This window comes from Carassius auratus, chromosome 10 (assembly GCF_003368295.1).
Source record: "Carassius auratus strain Wakin chromosome 10, ASM336829v1, whole genome shotgun sequence".
NCBI classification, from domain to species: Eukaryota; Metazoa; Chordata; class Actinopteri; order Cypriniformes; family Cyprinidae; genus Carassius; species Carassius auratus.
This window is the reverse complement of record NC_039252.1, coordinates 901,314-919,962: the sequence shown is the minus strand read 5'-3', so window position 1 is coordinate 919,962 and position 18,649 is coordinate 901,314. Positions and strand designations below refer to the sequence as shown.

The following is an 18,649-nucleotide window of genomic DNA, read 5'->3' as shown; positions in this document are numbered from 1 at the left end:
GCTAGAGTCCTTACGAGGTCAAGAAAATATGATCATATTACCCCAATTTTACAGTCTCTGCACTGGCTACCTATTAAGTTCCGTATCAGTTACAAATTATCATTACTTACCTATAAGGCCCTAAATGGTTTAGCTCCAGCGTACCTAACTAGCCTTCTACCACGTTACAACCCATCACGCACCCTAAGGTCACAAAACACTGGACTTTTGGTCGTTCCTAGGATAGCAAAGTCCACTAAAGGAGGTAGAGCTTTCTCTCATTTGGCTCCCAAACTCTGGAATAGCCTTCCTGATAATGTTCGGGGTTCAGACACACTCTCTCTGTTTAAATCTAGATTAAAAACACATCTATTTCGCCAAGCATTCGAATAATGTATCTTTTTAATTGTGAGTGTAGTTGCATCTGTTCAAAGGTGCATTTTTATTCATTAGCTTGGGTTAAACTAATTTTACTTTGTTGGATCAGCAGCTATGCTAATGATGTCTGTATTTTGTTTCTATGTTTCGCCACGGGATTTACATCCCGTGGTAACTAGGATTTAAACAAGCTCCAGTCTGGATCCAGAACACCTGAGAAGAGATGATGCTGACCCTCGGAGGACCCCAGATGATGCTAACCTTGAATCAACAAACAGAACTAACAATTATTGCTAAATGTGTGACTGAATCATATAATAACTTAATTAATAATATTGATAGTTCATCGTCTAGCTGACTACGTCTTGTATTATTATTTTTATTTTTTTCTAAAATCCTGTCAAATGTGCACAAACTACTAGCTACTACTAAATATTGTAGAAACATAATTTTCTGTAAAGTTGCTTTGTAACGATTTATTTTGTAAAAAGTGCTATACAAATAAACTTGAATTGAATTGAATTGAGACCCCCTGGGAATAACAGGTGCTTTAAGCTTTTGGAATTTTTTCACTTAGTATATAATAAATTTGGCAAAAAATAGAGTCAATGCCCGATCTCGGAATATAAGCAGGTTTAAGCCAGGTTAGTACATGGATGGGAGACTGCCTGGGAATACCAGGTGCTTTAAATTTTTAGATATTTTTCACAAATTATATAATAATCTTGCAAAAAAAGAAAAAAGAGTCAATGCCCGATCTCTGAATTTTAGCAGGTTTAGGTCTAGTTAGTACTTGGATGAGAGACCCCCAAGGAATACCAGGTGCTTTAAGCTTTTGGGTTTTCTTTCCTACTTATATAATGTACTGGCGAATAGATTGGCTGATCTTTAAATAGCCTTCTCTTTGCAGTAGTCTTCGCTTACGGCCATACCAGCCTGGCTATGCCCGATCTCGTCTGATCTCGGAAGTTAAGCAGGTTTGGGCCTGGTTAGTACTTGGATGGGAGACCGCCTGGGAATACCAGGTACTGTAAGCTTTTTGGAAATTTTTCACTTAGTATATAATAATTTTGCCAAAAAATAGAGTCAATGCCCGATCTCTGAATATAAGCAGGTTTGGGCCAGGTTAGTACATGGATGGGAGAATGCCTGGAAATACCAGGTGCTTTAAATTTTTGGATATTTTTCACGAATTATATAATAATCTTGCAAAAAAAAAAAAAAGAGTCAATGCCCGATCTCTGAATCTTAGCAGGTTTAGGTCTGGTTAGTACTTGGATGAGAGACCGCCCAGGAATACCAGGTGCTTTAAGCTTTTGGAATTTTTTCACTTAGTATATAATAATTTTGCCAAAAAATAGAGTCAATGCCCGATCTCTGAATATAAGCAGGTTTGGGCCAGGTTAGTACATGGATGGGAGACTGCCTGGTAATACCAGGGCTTTAAACTTTTTGGAAATTGTTCACAATTTATATAATAATCTTGCAAAAAAAAAAGAGAGAGTCAATGCCCGATCTCTGAATATTAGCAGGTTTGGGCCTGGTTAGTACTTTGATGGGAGACCGCCTAGGAATACCAGGTGCTTTAAGCTTTTGGGTTTTCTTTCCTACTTATATAATTTACTGGCGATTAGATTGGCTGATCTTTAAAAAAGCCCTCTCTTTGCAGCAATCTTCGCTTACGGCCATACCAACCTGGCAATGCCCCATCTCGTCTGGTCTCGGAAGCTAAGCAGGTTTGGGCCTGGTTAGTACATGGATGGGAGACTGCCTGGGAATACCAAGGCTTTAAACTTTTTGAAAATTTTTCACAAATTATATAATAATCTTGCAAAAAAAAAAAAAAAAGAGTCAATGCCCGATCTCTGAATATTAGCAGGCTTGGGCCTGTTTAGTACTTGAATGAGAGACCGCCTAGGAATACCAGGTGCTTTAAGCTTTTGGGTTTTCTTTCCTACTTATATAATGTACTGGCGATTAGATTGGCTGATCTTTAAAAAGCCCTCTCTTTGCAACAGTCTTCGCTTACGGCCATACCAACCTGGCAATGCCAGATCTCGTTTGATCTCGGAAGCTGAGCAGGTTTGGGCCTGGTTAGTACTTGGATGGGAGACCACCTGGGAATACCAGGTGCTGTAAGCTCTTTGGAAATTTTTCACTTAGTATATAATAATTTTGCCAAATAATAGAGTCAATGCCCGATCTCTAAATATTAGCAGGTTTGGGCCTGGTTAGTACATGGATGGGAGACTGCCTGTGAATACCAGGGCTTTAAACTTTTTGGAAATGTTTCACGAATTATATATTAAACTTGTATCAAGGACTGTAAAAAGATGGACTAATGAAGCAGAGCAGGATTTACTATCTTGTTTTGACCTCATTGATTGGAGTGTTTTTGAAGCTGCTACCACTGATCTGGACGAACTCACAGAGACCGTAACCTCATATATCAGTTTCTGTGAGGATATGTGTATTCCTACAAAGACTCAACTAATTTACAATAATGACAAACCGTGGTTCACTGCAAAACTCAGACAGCTCCGTCAGGCCAAAGAAGATGCTTATGTGAAGGGGGACAATGTCTTGTATAAACAGGCTAAATACACATTGGAAAAGGAGATCAAAGTGGCAAAGAAGATCACCAATTACAAGACACCACCCCCCAGCACTGTAGAGAATCAACGACTGGCAGACGATCTGAACGAGTTTTACTGCAGGTTTGAAAGAACACCCATCACCTGCCCTGAACGCATCGCCACACAACCATTCACACCCTACACAACTCCTGCAACCAGCCCCAAATGCCTCTCCAAACAACCGTTCACACCATCAACAGCTCCTGCAACCCATCCTGAACACCTCTCCAATCAAGCACTCTCACCATTCACACCTCCTGCATCCCCCCTCTCAGGTGGGGCACCTGCAATTCAGATCAGCAAGGATGCGGTGCACCAGGTCTTCCGGAAGCAGAAAAGGAAAAAAGCACCAGGCCCAGATTGTGTTACACCAGCCTGTCTGAAATCCTGTGCTGACCAGCTGGCCCCCATCTTCACACAGATCTTCAACAGATCGCTGGAGCTGTGCGAAGTCTCTTCATGCTTCAAACGTTCCACCATCATCCCCATCCCTAAGAAACCCAAAATTACAGGACTAAATGACTACAGGCCTGTGGCTCTAACGTCTGTAGTCATGAAGTCATTTGAAAAACTGGTGCTGGCCCACCTGAAGGAAGGGCCCCACCTGGGCCCTTGCTGGATCCTCTTCAGTTTGCCTACAGAGCAAACAGGTCTGTGGACGATGCAGTAAACATTGGACTGCATTATGTTCTGCAACACCTAGACAGACCTGGGACTTATGTGAGGATACTGTTTGTGGACTTCAGCTCAGCCTTCAACAAAATCATCCCAAACCTCCTCCTGCCCAAACTAAATCAGCTCTCCGTGCCCACCTCCGTCTGTCAGTGGATCAACAGCTTCCTGACAGACAGGCAGCAGCTAGTGAGGCTGGGAAAATACACATCCAGCACCCGTACAATCAGCACCGGAGCTCCCCAGGGCTGCGTTCTCTCCCCACTGCTCTTCTCCCTGTACACCAACGATTGCACATCTAAGGACCCCTCTGTCAAGCTCCTGAAGTTTGCAGACGACACCACACTCATCAGCCTCATTCAGGACGGTGACGAGTCTGCTTACAGACAGGAGGTAAAAGAGCTGGCTGTCTGGTGCACTCTCAACAACCTGGAGCTTAACACCCTCAAAACAGTGGAGATGATCGTGGACTTCAGGAGAAACCCCCCTGCACTCCCCCCACTCACCATCATGAATAGCACTGTGACTGCAGTGGAGTCATTCAGGTTCCTGGGAACCACCATCTCTCAGGACCTGAAGTGGGACATTCACATTGACTCCATTGTGAAAAAGGCCCAGCAAAGGTTGTACTTCCTCCGCCAGCTGAGGAAGTTTAACCTGCCACAGGAGCTGCTGAAACAGTTCTACTCCACCATCATTGAATCCATCCTCTGCACTTCAGTAACTGTCTGGTTCAGCTCAGCTTCTAAATCTGACCTCAGAAGACTACAGAGGGTAGTCCGGACTGCTGAGCGAATCATCGGTTCAACTCTCCCATCTATTCAAGAACTGTACTTATCCAGAGTGAGAAAAAGGGCTGTCAAAATCACCTTGGACCCCTCACATCCAGCACACTCCCTCTTTAAACTGTTGCCATCTGGTCTACGCTGCAGAGCACTGAGCACTAGAACAACCAGACACAGGACCAGTTTCTTCCCTCAGGCAATCCATGTTATGAACAGATGATAATAACGGCGAACACACTTCACTTTATATTTATATACACATACACTTTACTTATCTAACACACATACAGTATTGTTCAAAATAATAGCAGTACAATGTGACTAACCAGAATAATCAAGGTTTTTAGTATATTTTTTATTGCTACGTGGCAAACAAGTTACCAGTAGGTTCAGTAGATTCTCAGAAAACAAACAAGACCCAGCATTCATGATATGCACGCTCTTAAGGATGTGCAATTGGGCAATTAGTTGAAAGGGGTGTGTTCAAAAAAATAGCAGTGTCTACCTTTGACTGTACAAACTCAAAACTATTTTGTACAAACATTTTTTTTTCTGGGATTTAGCAATCCTGTGAATCACTAAACTAATATTTAGTTGTATGACCACAGTTTTTTAAAACTGCTTGACATCTGTGTGGCATGGAGTCAACCAACTTGTGGCACCTCTCAGCTGTTATTCCACTCCATGATTCTTTAACAACATTCCACAATTCATTCACATTTCTTGGTTTTGCTTCAGAAACAGCATTTTTGATATCACCCCACAAGTTCTCAATTGGATTAAGGTCTGGAGATTGGGCTGGCCACTCCATAACATTAATTTTGTTGCTTTGGAACCAATACTTTGCCCGTTTACTAGTGTGTTTTGGGTCATTGTCTTGTTGAAACAACCATTTCAAGGGCATGTCCTCTTCAGCATAGGGCAACATGACCTCTTCAAGTATTTTAACATATGCAAACTGATCCATGATCCCTGGTATGCGATAAATAGGCCCAACACCATAGTAGGAGAAACATGCCCATATCATGATGCTTGCACCTCCATGCTTCACTGTCTTCACTGTGTACTGTGGCTTGAATTCAGAGTTTGGGGGTCGTCTCACAAACTGCCTGTGGCCCTTGGACCCAAAAAGAACAATTTTACTCTCATCAGTCCACAAAATGTTCCTCCATTTCTCTTTAGGCCAGTTGATGTGTTCTTTGGCAAATTGTAACCTCTTCTGCACATGCCTTTTTTTTAACAGAGGGACTTTGCGGGGGATTCTTGAAAATAGATTAGCTTCACACAGACGTCTTCTAACTGTCACAGTACTTACAGGTAACTCCAGACTGTCTTTGATCATCCTGGAGGTGATCATTGGCTGAGCCTTTGCCATTCTGGTTATTCTTCTATCCATTTTGATGGTTGTCTTCCGTTTTCTTCCACGTCTCTCTGGTTTTGCTCTCCATTTTAAGGCATTGGAGATCATTTTAGCTGAACAGCCTATCATTTTTTGCACCTCTTTATAGGTTTTCCCCTCTCTAATCAACTTTTTAATCAAAGTATGCTGTTCTTCTGAACAATGTCTTGAACGACCCATTTTCCTCAGCTTTCAAATGCATGTTCAACAAGTGTTGGCTTCATCCTTAAATAGGGGCCACCTGATTCACACCTGTTTCTTCACAAAATTGATGACCTCAGTGATTGAATGCCACACTGCTATTTTTTTGAACACACCCCTTTCAACTAATTCAACTAATTGCCCAATTACACAGCCTTAAGAGCGTGCATATCATGAATGCTGGGTCTCATTTGTTTTCTGAGAATCTACTGAACCTACTGGTAACTTGTTTGCCACGTAGCAATAAAAAAATATACGAAAAACCTTGATTATTCTGGTTAGTCACATTGTACTGCTATTATTTTGAACAATACTGTACTTAGTATACACTTAAATTTTGCACATAATATATATGTACATACATAACTGCATTTTGTAATATACCTGCCTACAATTGTCATTTGTATATTGTCATTCACTATTTACTTATTTGTATTTTTTATTCTTTTATTATGTGTTTTATGTTCTGTCGATGTCATTCTGTTGTACTGCGGAGCTTCTGTCACGAAAACAAATTCCTCGTATGTGTAAACATACCTGGCAATAAAGCTCATTCTGATTCTGATTCTGATTCTGATTAATCTTGCAAAAAAAACAAAAAAACAATAGAGTCAATGCCCGATCTCTGAATATTAGCAGGTTTGGGCCTGGTTAGTACATGAATGGGAGACTGCCTGGGAATACCAAGGCTTTAAACTTTTTGGAAATTTTTCACAAATTATATAATAATCTTGCAAAAAAAAAAAAAAAAAGAGTCAATGCCCGATCTCTGAATATTAGCAGGTTTGGGCCTGGTCAGTACTTGGATGAGAGACCGCCTAGGAATACCAGGTGCTTTAAGCTTTTGGGTTTTCTTTCCTACTTATATAATGTACTGGCGATTAGATTGGAATACCAGGTGCTGTAAGCTTTTTGGAAATTTTTCACTTAGTATATAATAATTTTGCCAAACAATAGAGTCAATGCCCGATCTCTAAATATTAGCAGCTTTGGGCCTGGTTAGTACTTGGATGAGAGACCGCCTAGGAATACCAGGTGCTTTAAGCTTTTGGGTTTTCTTTTCCTACTTATATAATGTACTGGCGATTAGATTGGCTGATCTTTAAAAAGCCCTCTCTTTGCAGCAGTCTTCGCTTATGGCCATACCAACCTGGCAATGCCAGATCTCGTCTGATCTCCGAAGCTAAGCAGGTTTGGGCCTGGTTAGTACTTGGATGTGAGACCGCCTGGGAATACCAGGTGCTGAAAAGCTTTTTGGAAATTTTTCACTTAGTATATAATAATTTTGCCAAACAATAGAGTCAATGCCGATCTCTGAATATTAGCAGGTTTGGGCCTGGTTAGTACTTGGATGAGAGACCGCCTAGGAATACCAGGTGCTTTAAGCTTTTGGGTTTTCTTTTCCTACTTACATAATATACTGGCGATTAGATTGGCTGATCTTTAAAAAGCCCTCTCTTTGCAGCAGTCTTCGCTTACGGCCATACCAACCTGGCAATGCCCGATCTCGTCTGATCTTGGAAGCTAAGGAGATTTGGGCCTGGTGAGTACTTGGATGGGAGACCTCCTTGGAATACCAGGTGCTGTAAGCTCTTTGGAAATTTTTCACTTAGTATATAATAATTTTGCCAAACAATAGAGTCAATGCCCGATCTCTAAATATTAGCATGTTTGGGCCTGGTTAGTACATGGATGGGAGACTGCCTGGGAATACCAGGGCTTTAAACTTTTTGGAAATTTTTCACGAATTATATAATAATCTTGCAAAAAAAAAAAAAAGAGTCAATGCCCGATCTCTGAATATTAGCAGGTTTGGGCCTGGTTAGTACATGGATGAGAGACCGCCTAGGAATACCAGGTGCTTTAAGCTTTTGGGTTTTCTTTCCTACTTATATAATGTACTGGCGATTAGATTGGAATACCAGGTGCTGTAAGCTTTTTGGAAATTTTTCACTTAGTATATAATAATTTTGCCAAACAATAGAGTCAATGCCCGATCTCTAAATATTAGCAGCTTTGGGCCTGGTTAGTACTTGGATGAGAGACCGCCTAGGAATACCAGGTGCTTTAAGCTTTTGGGTTTTCTTTCCTACTTATATAATGTACTGGCGATTAGATTGGCTGATCTTTAAAAAGCCCTCTCTTTGCAGCAGTCTTTGCTTATGGCCATACCAACCTGGCAACGCTAGTGAGCCACACAGGAAGTGAGTTGGCAGTTTGTAGTAGGCAGTAGGTGAGAGAGGCTCACCTTGTGTTTTTTGTTTTGTTTTATCTGCGTAAAGATTTTTTTTCTTTTGCAACTTGTTGATTTTTGTTTGTTATAGTTATTACACTTCCCAGCAGCAGTTTGCTGTCTGGGGAGTAATTTTTCTTTTGTTTGAAAAATGGATGGATTACATGGCAAAGAAGTGGACATGGCAGGAGGAAGACGACTGCTAACGGACAAAGAAATGGATAAAGGACAACGAGATGGACAAGGAAGAATGGATTATAACAAGAGGATTTACTCTAAAGAGGCTACAGTAATTGTTGACATGGCGGATCAGAGAGATGCAAGAGCAGAGGACATTATCAAAGCAGTGAACGAAAGGATTGGAAGAGGAAAGATTCTAGCAGTCAGACCAAGGCAAAGAAAAGATTATGAAATTACACTGATAAACATGGAGGCGTGCGATGGATTAGATGAAGGATTAATTATGAAAGGAAAACTGTGTGAAATTCGACAACTGAAAACAAGGGAGTATGTGGTTTCTTTCATACATTTGCCAGCCTATATTGAGGACTCTGACATTTTAGATAAATTACAAAATTGGGGCATAACACCTGTTTCAGACATCAGAAGAAGGATGTATCCAGGCACAGACATTGCAGATGGTACAAGGTACCGAAGGGTGAAATTCCCTAAAGAAGTAGTGTCTCTGCCATACAGTACCAAGTTTGATACGGAGGAGGGAACACAGTATTTCAGGATCATGCATGATCGTCAGGTTAAAACTTGTCGATTGTGCATGAATCCGGGACATGTGTTCAAAGACTGTCCAGAATTTATTTGTTATCAGTGCAATGACCAGGGTCATTACGCAAGGGATTGCGATGCAATTAAGTGCCCGGATTGCAGAAAGGTGATCGTAAGATGTGAGTGTTGGATGGAGAATTAAATTCAAAATACAGAGTCAGAAGGTGTAGGAGGGCGAATGTCAAAAGTAACTGAATTGCAAAATGATGGAGAGAATGAGGAAGAAGATGGTGTGAATAAAGAGGCTATTGTGGAAAATAAGAAGGAATTGGAAGAGAAAAGGCTGGAAGGAGAAATGGACAAAGGAATATTGACATCACAGGAAGTAACACAAGGGGCATTGCAGGAAAAGGAGAACCAAGGAATAAAAGAAAAGGAGGAGGAAATGCAAGAGACAGCTGAAGAGGAGAAAGAAATGGACAGAATGGACAACAGAAAAGACAGAAGGGAGACATTAAGAAGGAGAACCCTTAAGGTAATACCAAATGTGGATATGGCCAGAAAAAAAAGACTTTTAATGAAAAAATACATTAAAGGGAAACATTTGTTTGAGAATAGATTTCAAGTGCTGATGGATGGAAGTTGAGGAGGAGGAGACAGACTAAGAAAACAATGTTTGTTTTAATTTTTTATTATTATTTATTAATTATTATGTTTTTAAACATTGTATGATGGAATGCTAGAGGTCTACTGAATATAGAGAAATTTGAAAAGATGGAGGTCTTATGTAAAGTAGCTGATATGATTGTATTGCAAGAAACAAACTGGAAAAATGAAAGTGTTGAAAGGTTTCAAACTAAATGGGATGGTAATATATATGTGAATAATGGAGGAGAGAATTCAGGGAGTGGGGTAGCAATTTTAATAAAGAGAGGAGTATGTGGAAAAGTACAAGTAATATTTAACGATGGGTAGGGAAAAGCATGGCTGTTAAAATAGAAAAAGACGAAGATTATATAATCATTTATAATATCCATGCACCACATGAAGAAAAAGAGAAGGTTGAATTTTTTAAAAACGTGAATTTTAACCTAAAAAGATGGCAGAATGTTATTTTAATAGGGGATTTTAATACAGTTTTTTCAGAATTTGATTTGGCAAGTAAAATGGTTTTCAGAGCTGAGAAGGGTAGAGAAGAGCTGGTGAAGGTAATGAAGGAAAGTAATTTGATAGATGTATGGAGAGAGAGAAATAGAACAAAGAGAAAGTTTTCAAGAAAACAAATGGTAATGAATGTATTAAAACAAAGTAGAATATATTATGTTTTACGTGATGGGGAAATGGAGGGACATATCAAAAGTGTATATTATAAAGAAGTTGGTCTTAGTGATCATTTCTTTTTATGTGTTAAATTAGATTTTACCAGAATAGAAAGAGGAGAAGGGGTTTGGGTTTTAAATGCAGCAATATTGAAAGATAAATCTTATAAAGAAAAAATTAAGCAAATAGTAGAAAATAGTAAAATGCATAAGATGTACGAAGAAGAAAAAAGAATACGGTTGGATAATTTGAAATGGGATATAAAGAATGCTTCGATACAATACTGTAAAATTTTAAGAAAAGTGAAAAACAGTAAGGAAATGAAAATAAGAAAGGAGCTGGAAAAAGAAATACAAAGAATAGAGGAAAATAAGGGAGAAGAATAGTGTTAAAGTTAAAACAACAGATAAGCGAAATTGAAGATGAAAAATGTCGTGGGGCTATCATTAGAAGTAAAGCTAAGTATGTTGTAGAAGGAGAAAGAAGCACAAAGTTCTTTTTTAATTTGAAAAAAAAAATAGACAGAAGGCAGATTTAATAAATGAAGTGGTAGATGAAAATGGTGAAAAAAAACAAGGTACTGAAGAAATACTATCAACTGTTAAAATTTTACAGCTTTTACATTATACTCCTCTACGTCCGCTACGTTCTCAAAACTCAGGCAATTTGATAATACCTAGAATATCAAAATCAACTGTGGGCGGCAGATCCTTTTCCTATTTGGCGCCTAAACTCTGGAATAACCTACCTAACATTGTTTGGGAGGCAGACACACTCTTGCAGTTTAAATCTAGATTAAAGACCCATCTCTTTAACCTGGCATACACATAACATACTAATATGCTTTTAATATCCAAATCCGTTAAAGGATTTTTAGGCTGCATTAATTAGGTAAACCGGAACCGGAAACACTTCACATAACACCGTACTTTCTACATCATTAGAAGAATGGCATCTACGCTAATATTTGTCTGTTTCTCTCTTGTTCCGAGGTCACCGTGGCCACGAGATCCAGTCTGTGTCCAGATCAGAGGGTCACTGCAGTCACCCGGATCCAGTACGTATCCAGACCAGATGGTGGATCAGCACCTAGAAAGGACCTCTACATCCCTGAAAGACAGCGGAGACCAGGACAACTAGAGCCCCAGATACAGATCCCCTGTAAAGACCTTGTCTCAGAGGAGCACCAGGACAAGACCACAGGAAACAGATGATTCTTCTGCACAATCTGACTTTGCTGCAGCCTGGAATTGAACTACTGGTTTTCGTCTGGTCAGAGGAGAACTGACCCCCCAACTGAGCCTGGTTTCTCCCAAGGTTTTTTTCTCCATTCTGTCACCGATGGAGTTTCGGTTCCTTGCCGCTGTCGCCTCTGGCTTGCTTAGTTGGGGTCACTTCATCTACAGCGATATCATTGACTTGATTGCAAATAAAAACAGACACTATTTCAACTGAACAGAGATGACATAACTGAATTCAATGATGAACTGCCTTTAACTATCATTTTGCATTATTGAGACACTGTTTTCCAAATGAATGTTGTTCAGTGCTTTGACGCAATGTATTTTGTTTAAAGCACTATATAAATAAAGGTGATTGATTGAAAGCTTTTATGAAAACATGTTCAAGGGAAGGGGGATAGATAAGAAAGAAGAAGAGTTTTGTTTAAATCAAATACAGGTAAAAGTTTTAGAGGAAGATAATATTTTATGTGATGCAGAGATATCGGAAGAGGAAATTGAAATAGCAATAAGTCAATTGATTACAGGAAAGAGCCCAGGTATAGATGGATTAACAAATGAATTTTATAAGAGTTTTAGAGAGATGATAGTACCAGTTTTGAAAGTAGTATATGATAACATTTTAAAAAAAGAAGAATTAAGTGAAAAAATGAAGATAGGAATGGTTAAAATGATTTATAAAAAAGAGGGAATCCTAATGATCTAAAGAATAATAGGCCTTTAACTATGCTAAATACAGATTTTAAAATTTTAGCAAAGGTTTTAGCAAATCGATTGAAAAAGGTTTTACCCAAAATTATAAGCACGACACAGGCATATGGAGTAAAGGGCAAGGATATATTAGATACAGTTCAAAGTATAAGAGATACAATGTTTTATATGAGGGAGAAAAATAAGGGGGGGGGGGGGTATTTAATCAGTTTGGATCTAGAGAAAGCCTTTGATAGAGTGGAACATGAATATTTATATAATGTAATTAAAAAGTTTGGATTTGGGAATAATTTTAGAAGATGGATTATGATTTTTTTATTCTAATATTTACACATGTATTAAATGCAGTGGTTTTATATCTGAATGTTTTAAAACAACGAGATTGATTAGACAAGGATGTCCGTTATCTGCTTTACTATATTCACTTGTAGCAGAGCCACTGGGGTTAGCAATAAAAGCAGATAATGACATAAAAGGTATAAGAATAGAAGGAAAGGCTGAACAAGAGCCAATTTATCAATATGCAGATGACACAACATTGCTGGTTGAAGATGTTCAAAGTGTTATGAGGGCAATGAACATTTTACAGAAATACTGTAAAGGGTCAGGCGCAAAGGTGAATGTCGAAAAGAGTGTGTATGAGAATTGGCAAGGTGGAACTTCTACCTCAGCAAGTACTTTTTAAGAAAGAAGAAGAAAATATAAAAATATTGGGGATCTGGGTAGGTGTGGATTTTAATAAAGCTGATGTTTTTAACTGGGAGGGAGTTTTAAAAGGAATTGAAAGACGACTGAGATTTTGGAAATTAAGAAATTTAACATTAAAGGGGAAAGTATTGGTGATAAATGCGTTAATGCTTTCTAAAATTTGGTATGTGCTGAGCGTAGCCTCATTGCCCTCTGAGTAAAAGAATAAAATAAAGTGTTTTAGATTTTTTATGGGGAAAGGGAAGAGTGAAAATAGCTTATAATACACTTATTGGAGGAACTGAAATGGGAGGACTGGGGCTTTTAGATCCCCTTCTAAGGATGAAAACTTTAAGGATAAAAGTAGTGAAAAATGTTGTTGATGTACAGAGAAAAGCAATGTGTAAAAATGTAATGGATTTTTTTTATAAAAAGATGTGGATATTTTAACATGGAAAATAATATATTGTGGATGAAAACCAAAAAAGATATGTTGAAAGGGTTACCAAAATTCTATGAGGAAGTTTTAGAAGTATGGGGAGAATTTTTAGATAATGTATTAATTAAACCAAAAGGAAGAGCACAATTGCTAGAACAACCATTATTTTTTAAATCCAAATATCACAAGGGAGGGAACTATGATTTATTATAAGAAATGGTGGGATGTAGGTATAAGGCAAATAAAAGATGGGTTGTATGAAGTAATAGAAGGATATCTTCCGTTGCAAGCAATTGTTGATACAATGTTTGAAAAAGAAGGAAAGGTTGGAAAAGGAACACTGGTTAAACAATATGATGTTTTGAAGAAAGCTATACCAAATGAATGGGTGGAAAGGATTGAAAAGAATGAAGAAGGAGATGAGGGAGGCATGCCTAAATTGTATTTCAAAAAGAAAAATGGGGATAATAGGTTATTTATTGAATGTAAAGTGAAAGAAATTTATTTGGCGTTTAGAGAAATGGCTTTTATCAAACCTGTGGCAAATAATTATTTGAAAGAAAGATATGATGATTTAAGTGAAGGTGAGATATGGAGGAATGTAGGAATGAAGTATATGGACCCAACTCTGGAGAATTTTAACTTTTTATTAAAGCATAATTGTATGTTAACCGAAATGAGGTTACAAAAAATTGGGATAGAAAGCGATGCAAAGTGTAGAGTATGTACAAAATGTGAAAAAGGACTATTGCATTTGTTTATATATTGTGAAAAATTGACAGAAAAGAAGTCATTATCAGAAAAGAAGTGGGAAAAATTGTTTTTATTTGGTTTTAATGGTAAAGAATGTGTAACAGATATGCAGGTCAGCGATTCATGGGTTAAATTCTGTTTTATAAATTCAGACTGTTGGTACTAAATGCCAGCCTGGCTGGACTTAAATTACTTTACGATACCCATGCGAGCCTCAAAGGATACCTGAAACCCCCCCAAATTCCTTAACACACACACACACACACACACAAAAAGAAACCTTTCTTTTTGTTCCTTACTTTTGTAAGTCCTTTATTAAATATGTATTTTGAATGTTTGTGTATTGCATAAAAATGGTTAATCCTGGGTAAATGGTTAAAGTGCTGACTTATAAGTGGAAATGCGTGATTTAATCCTTTTACTTTCTCAAAGAGTCATGTTCTGCAACCCCCCACTCCTGACCAGGTCGTAAAGCTTTATGACCCCTGGGCAACAGAACAGGAAATCTAAGCCTTAGGAAAGAATGGTCAAATGTAGTCTAAATGTGTATATATAGTATTGTTTCCTTTTTGTACATTAGATGTTTCCCATATAAATTGGGACTATCTGCAATTTATTATCGTGTGTAAATCTTTAAATGTTTAATTCTACATTTGAATGTCACTTCGTGTTTCTATCAGTTATATATATATATATATATATATATATATATATATTGTTTGGTGTTTTTCAAATCGTCATGCTTTGACAGACCCACTTATCTAAAGTAAAGTAAAGAAAAATGTATTATTCTGGAATTACGAACGTGCTAGAATATCCCTGATGAAATCGGACAAGTCCTAAATCATTAGGGTGGGTTGTTCCCAGAGACAAAGGAACTTTCCCGCCGCTTCAGATCGCGGATGTTCATTGGGTGATTCACGCGGAAAGAGGCGTGAACATCTCAATCTATAAGAGTCGACCGAACAAGGTCCGTCTCTCTCTTCTGCTCTTCTGCTCTTCTTCCCGTTCTCCGTTCTCGGACACGTCGCTCCGCGCGGCCTCGGGCCGCGCTCAGTTCTCCTCCCCCCCTCAGCACACGGACTGAGGAGAGGAAAGCCATTTTCATGGCTCATTTGGAAACTTTCATTTTCGTTGTTTTGTTTTCTTTTATTTACTAAGTTTATTCAACTATTCGCCTCTCCACACAATGAAGACGAATTCTGGAACATTGTTTGTTGAACCTTTCAAATACCGCGCGAAGATGAACGAACACCTCTTTGCAACAAAGGAACACGTGACTCCACGCTCACGCCAAGATCCAGCGCAGCTTGCACGCGCGTCACACGGCCTCCGGCCCACGCGCGCAGTGTTCAAAGGACCACGTGACATCACACGTGCGTCGCCGGTACCACGCTCACCCACTGGGCCATGCAAGTATCGTTTTCTATGGAGATTTAAATGCTGCTTTAAAGTGTTGCTATTATTTGATTCGTTGTTGGTTCCACTAAGGTTTACTGACTGATTTTCATACCTGAGCTCATTCTGTGATCTCTCTCGCTTTCTCCACTTCTCTCTCTCTCTCTCTCTCTCTCTCTCTCTCTCTCTCTCTCTCTCTCTCTCTCTCTCTTTTATTTGGATTCCGTTATGTCTTGTAAATGTTTATTGTCTGTATTTTCGTACGCATATTTACTCTGTGTGATTTGTAGTTTGATGTATTACTAGTTGAATTATTAAAAACCCATATATAAAATGATTGGCTTGGACTCCACCCCACTCTCATTACGAGTCACTGAAATGTTTTGGTCTTTAGCTACAAGCTCTAAATTTAGAAACTAAATTTATCATAAGGATAGGATAATATTTTCATGGCCAGAGAATACTTTTCCTTGAATTATAAGGCGTGATAACTTTATTGAAAATTGATAGGTCTACAGTGGTGTGCTGGACATACCACGGTTTGATCTGCAGTAATTTACAGTTAAGAGATATCACAATAATTGATATGAAGAATGTAATATTGACATATTAATGAGTAAATTACAGTGCCCTGTGATTAGTATTGGTATTGGCAATTGAGCTATTTTTCATAATCAATAAAATTAAATGTAACTGTCATCTGAGATATATATTAATCAAATTTTTGATTAATTATTCAAATTCCCTATATATCATTTGAGTTAATTACTATGTAAAACTCATTGTTGTTACAAATGCAATGTGTTAGTATTGAGGATTAATGTGTTAGTATTTAATTTTTTGATAACAATTGCAAAACATGCAATATGGTTGAGAAGGAATATAGCAAAATATGAGAAACGAGAAGTTGATGTATGGATTATGTTTAAGAATAAAATGCAATTTACTGTAAAGCTGTTAAGGGAATATTTTTTTAATGAACGATAAAGAGGATGAATTTATTCAAAAGCTTGTAGAAGGAAACACTATGTTAGAGTATAACATAGATGGGGTAACTTGGATATGGGAGAAATTTGAATGACTGTAATTGTTTTTGTGATTGTCTCTTTTGTTTGATATGGTTCTGTGGAAAATGTGTGCAATGTTTTTAATGTAATCTTTTAAATTTGTTAATAAAAAAATAAAAATTAAAAAAAAAATCTCGGAAGCTAAGCAAGTTTGGGCCTGGTGAGTACTTGGATGGGAGACCTCCTTGGAATACCAGGTGTTGTAAGCTTTTTGGAAATTTTTCACTTAGTATATAATAATTTGCCAAACAATAGAGTCAATGCCCGATCTCTAAATATTAGCAGGTTTGGGCCTGGTTAGTACATGGATGGGAGACTGCCTGGGAATACCAAGGCTTTAAACTTTTTGGAAATTTTTCACAAATTATATAATAATCTTGCAAAAAAAAAAAAAAAAAGAGTCAATGCCCGATCTCTGAATATTAGCAGGTTTGGGCCTGGTTAGTACTTGGATGAGAGACCGCCTAGGAATACCAGGTGCTTTAAGCTTTTGGGTTTTCTTTTCCTACTTATATAATGTACTGGCGATTAGATTGGGTGATCTTTAAAAAGCCCTCTCTTTGCAGCAGTCTTCGCTTACGGCCAAACCAACCTGGCAATGCCCGATCTCGTCTGATCTCGGAAGCTAAGCAGGTTTGGGCCTGGTTAGTACATGGATGGGAGACTGCCTGGGAATACCAAGGCTTTAAACTTTTTGGAAATTTTTCACAAATTATATAATAATCTTGCAAAAAAAAAAAAAAGAGTCAATGCCCGATCTCTGAATATTAGCAAGTTTGGGCCTGGTTAGTACTTGGATGAGAGACCGCCTAGGAATACCAGGGGGGTATTCCAGAAAGCAGGTTATGTGACATACCCGGGTATGTAATACCCGAGTAAGTAAGCGGATAACCTCAAATTTCGGTTCCAAAAACGGAGGTAACTTTCAGGGTATGTTAGTAGTCATAGCAACTCACTCTCTGAACTTAACCTGCTCCAGAGCAGGTTATGTTCCAGGGTTAGATCACTTCAGCGAGCCTTCAGTGGGCGTGACAGAACATTATATAATATTACAAAACATTATATAATATTACAATATGTAATATAGCCTATTTTATATATATATATATATATATATATATATATATATATATATTATGTTAATGAGGAAGCGCTAATATAAGTAATAAATAAGGTAATATATTATTCTAATATGATTATTTCTTTTATTGGCATAAGCAGGTTTGGGCCTGGTTAGTAATTGGATGGGGGACTGCCTACTAATACCAGGTGCTGTAAGCTTTTTGGAAATTTTTCACAAATTATATAACAATCTTGCAAGAAAAAAAAGAAAAGAGTCTATTCCCAATATCTGAATCTTAGCAGGTATGGGCCTGGTTAGTACTTGGATTGGAGACCGCCTGTTAATACCAGTTGCTGTAATATTTTAGAAAATTTTTACTAATTATATAATAATCTTGCACAAAAAATAAAAGAGTCAATGCCCAATCTTTGAATCTTAGCGGGTATTGGCCTGGTTAGTGCTTGGATGGGAGACCACCTGGGAATACCAGGTGCTGTAAGCTTTTGGGTTTCTTTCCTACTTATATAATGTATGGGCGATTAGATTGGCTAATCTTTAAATAGCCCTCTCTTTGAAGCAGTCTTGACTTAATGCCATATCAACCTGGCTATGCCTGATCTCGTCTGATCTCGGAAGCAGAGCAGGTTTGGGCCTGGTAAGTACTAGGATGGGAGACCGCCTGGGAATACCAGTTGCTGTCAGGGGGGCAGGGTTTCATATTTTTTTGAATCACCCCTGGGTGCTGCCATTGGCTAGCGGACCCCCACCTGCTGTTAGCATTCTATTGACTCCCATTCATTTTAGCGAATAACTCCATTTGTCTATTAATTATTTCTAAAGAAACACGAAAATGTATAAAAGGCTCCATTACCTTGTACCTTACGTTATGGCCCCGTAGAAGCAGTTTTTGCAAAAAATAGGCTAACGATTGTGTCATAACCAGCGACTCTCTGTCACACAGTAG

At 38.2% G+C, this 18,649-nt stretch overlaps 3 non-coding genes and 4 pseudogenes across 3 annotated transcripts; all 7 read left to right on the top strand.

Moving 5' to 3' along the window:
- The first annotated feature begins 1,275 nt into the window (after positions 1-1,275).
- LOC113110509 (5S ribosomal RNA) lies at positions 1,276-1,394 on the top strand. The gene has a single exon (XR_003293167.1). It is a non-coding gene; the product is annotated as a 5S ribosomal RNA (ribosomal RNA).
- A 640-nt stretch (positions 1,395-2,034) lies between these two features.
- On the top strand, positions 2,035-2,152 carry LOC113110512 (uncharacterized; annotated as a pseudogene).
- A 228-nt stretch (positions 2,153-2,380) lies between these two features.
- On the top strand, positions 2,381-2,499 carry LOC113110515 (5S ribosomal RNA). Its single transcript, XR_003293168.1, has one exon. It is a non-coding gene; the product is annotated as a 5S ribosomal RNA (ribosomal RNA).
- A 4,683-nt stretch (positions 2,500-7,182) lies between these two features.
- Positions 7,183-7,301, top strand: LOC113110523 (uncharacterized; annotated as a pseudogene).
- A 222-nt stretch (positions 7,302-7,523) lies between these two features.
- On the top strand, positions 7,524-7,642 carry LOC113110516 (5S ribosomal RNA). Its single transcript, XR_003293169.1, has one exon. It is a non-coding gene; the product is annotated as a 5S ribosomal RNA (ribosomal RNA).
- Positions 7,643-17,196: 9,554 nt separating this feature from the next.
- Positions 17,197-17,314, top strand: LOC113110510 (uncharacterized; annotated as a pseudogene).
- Positions 17,315-18,270: 956 nt separating this feature from the next.
- LOC113110511 (uncharacterized) lies at positions 18,271-18,389 on the top strand (annotated as a pseudogene).
- The last annotated feature ends 260 nt before the right edge of the window (positions 18,390-18,649 follow it).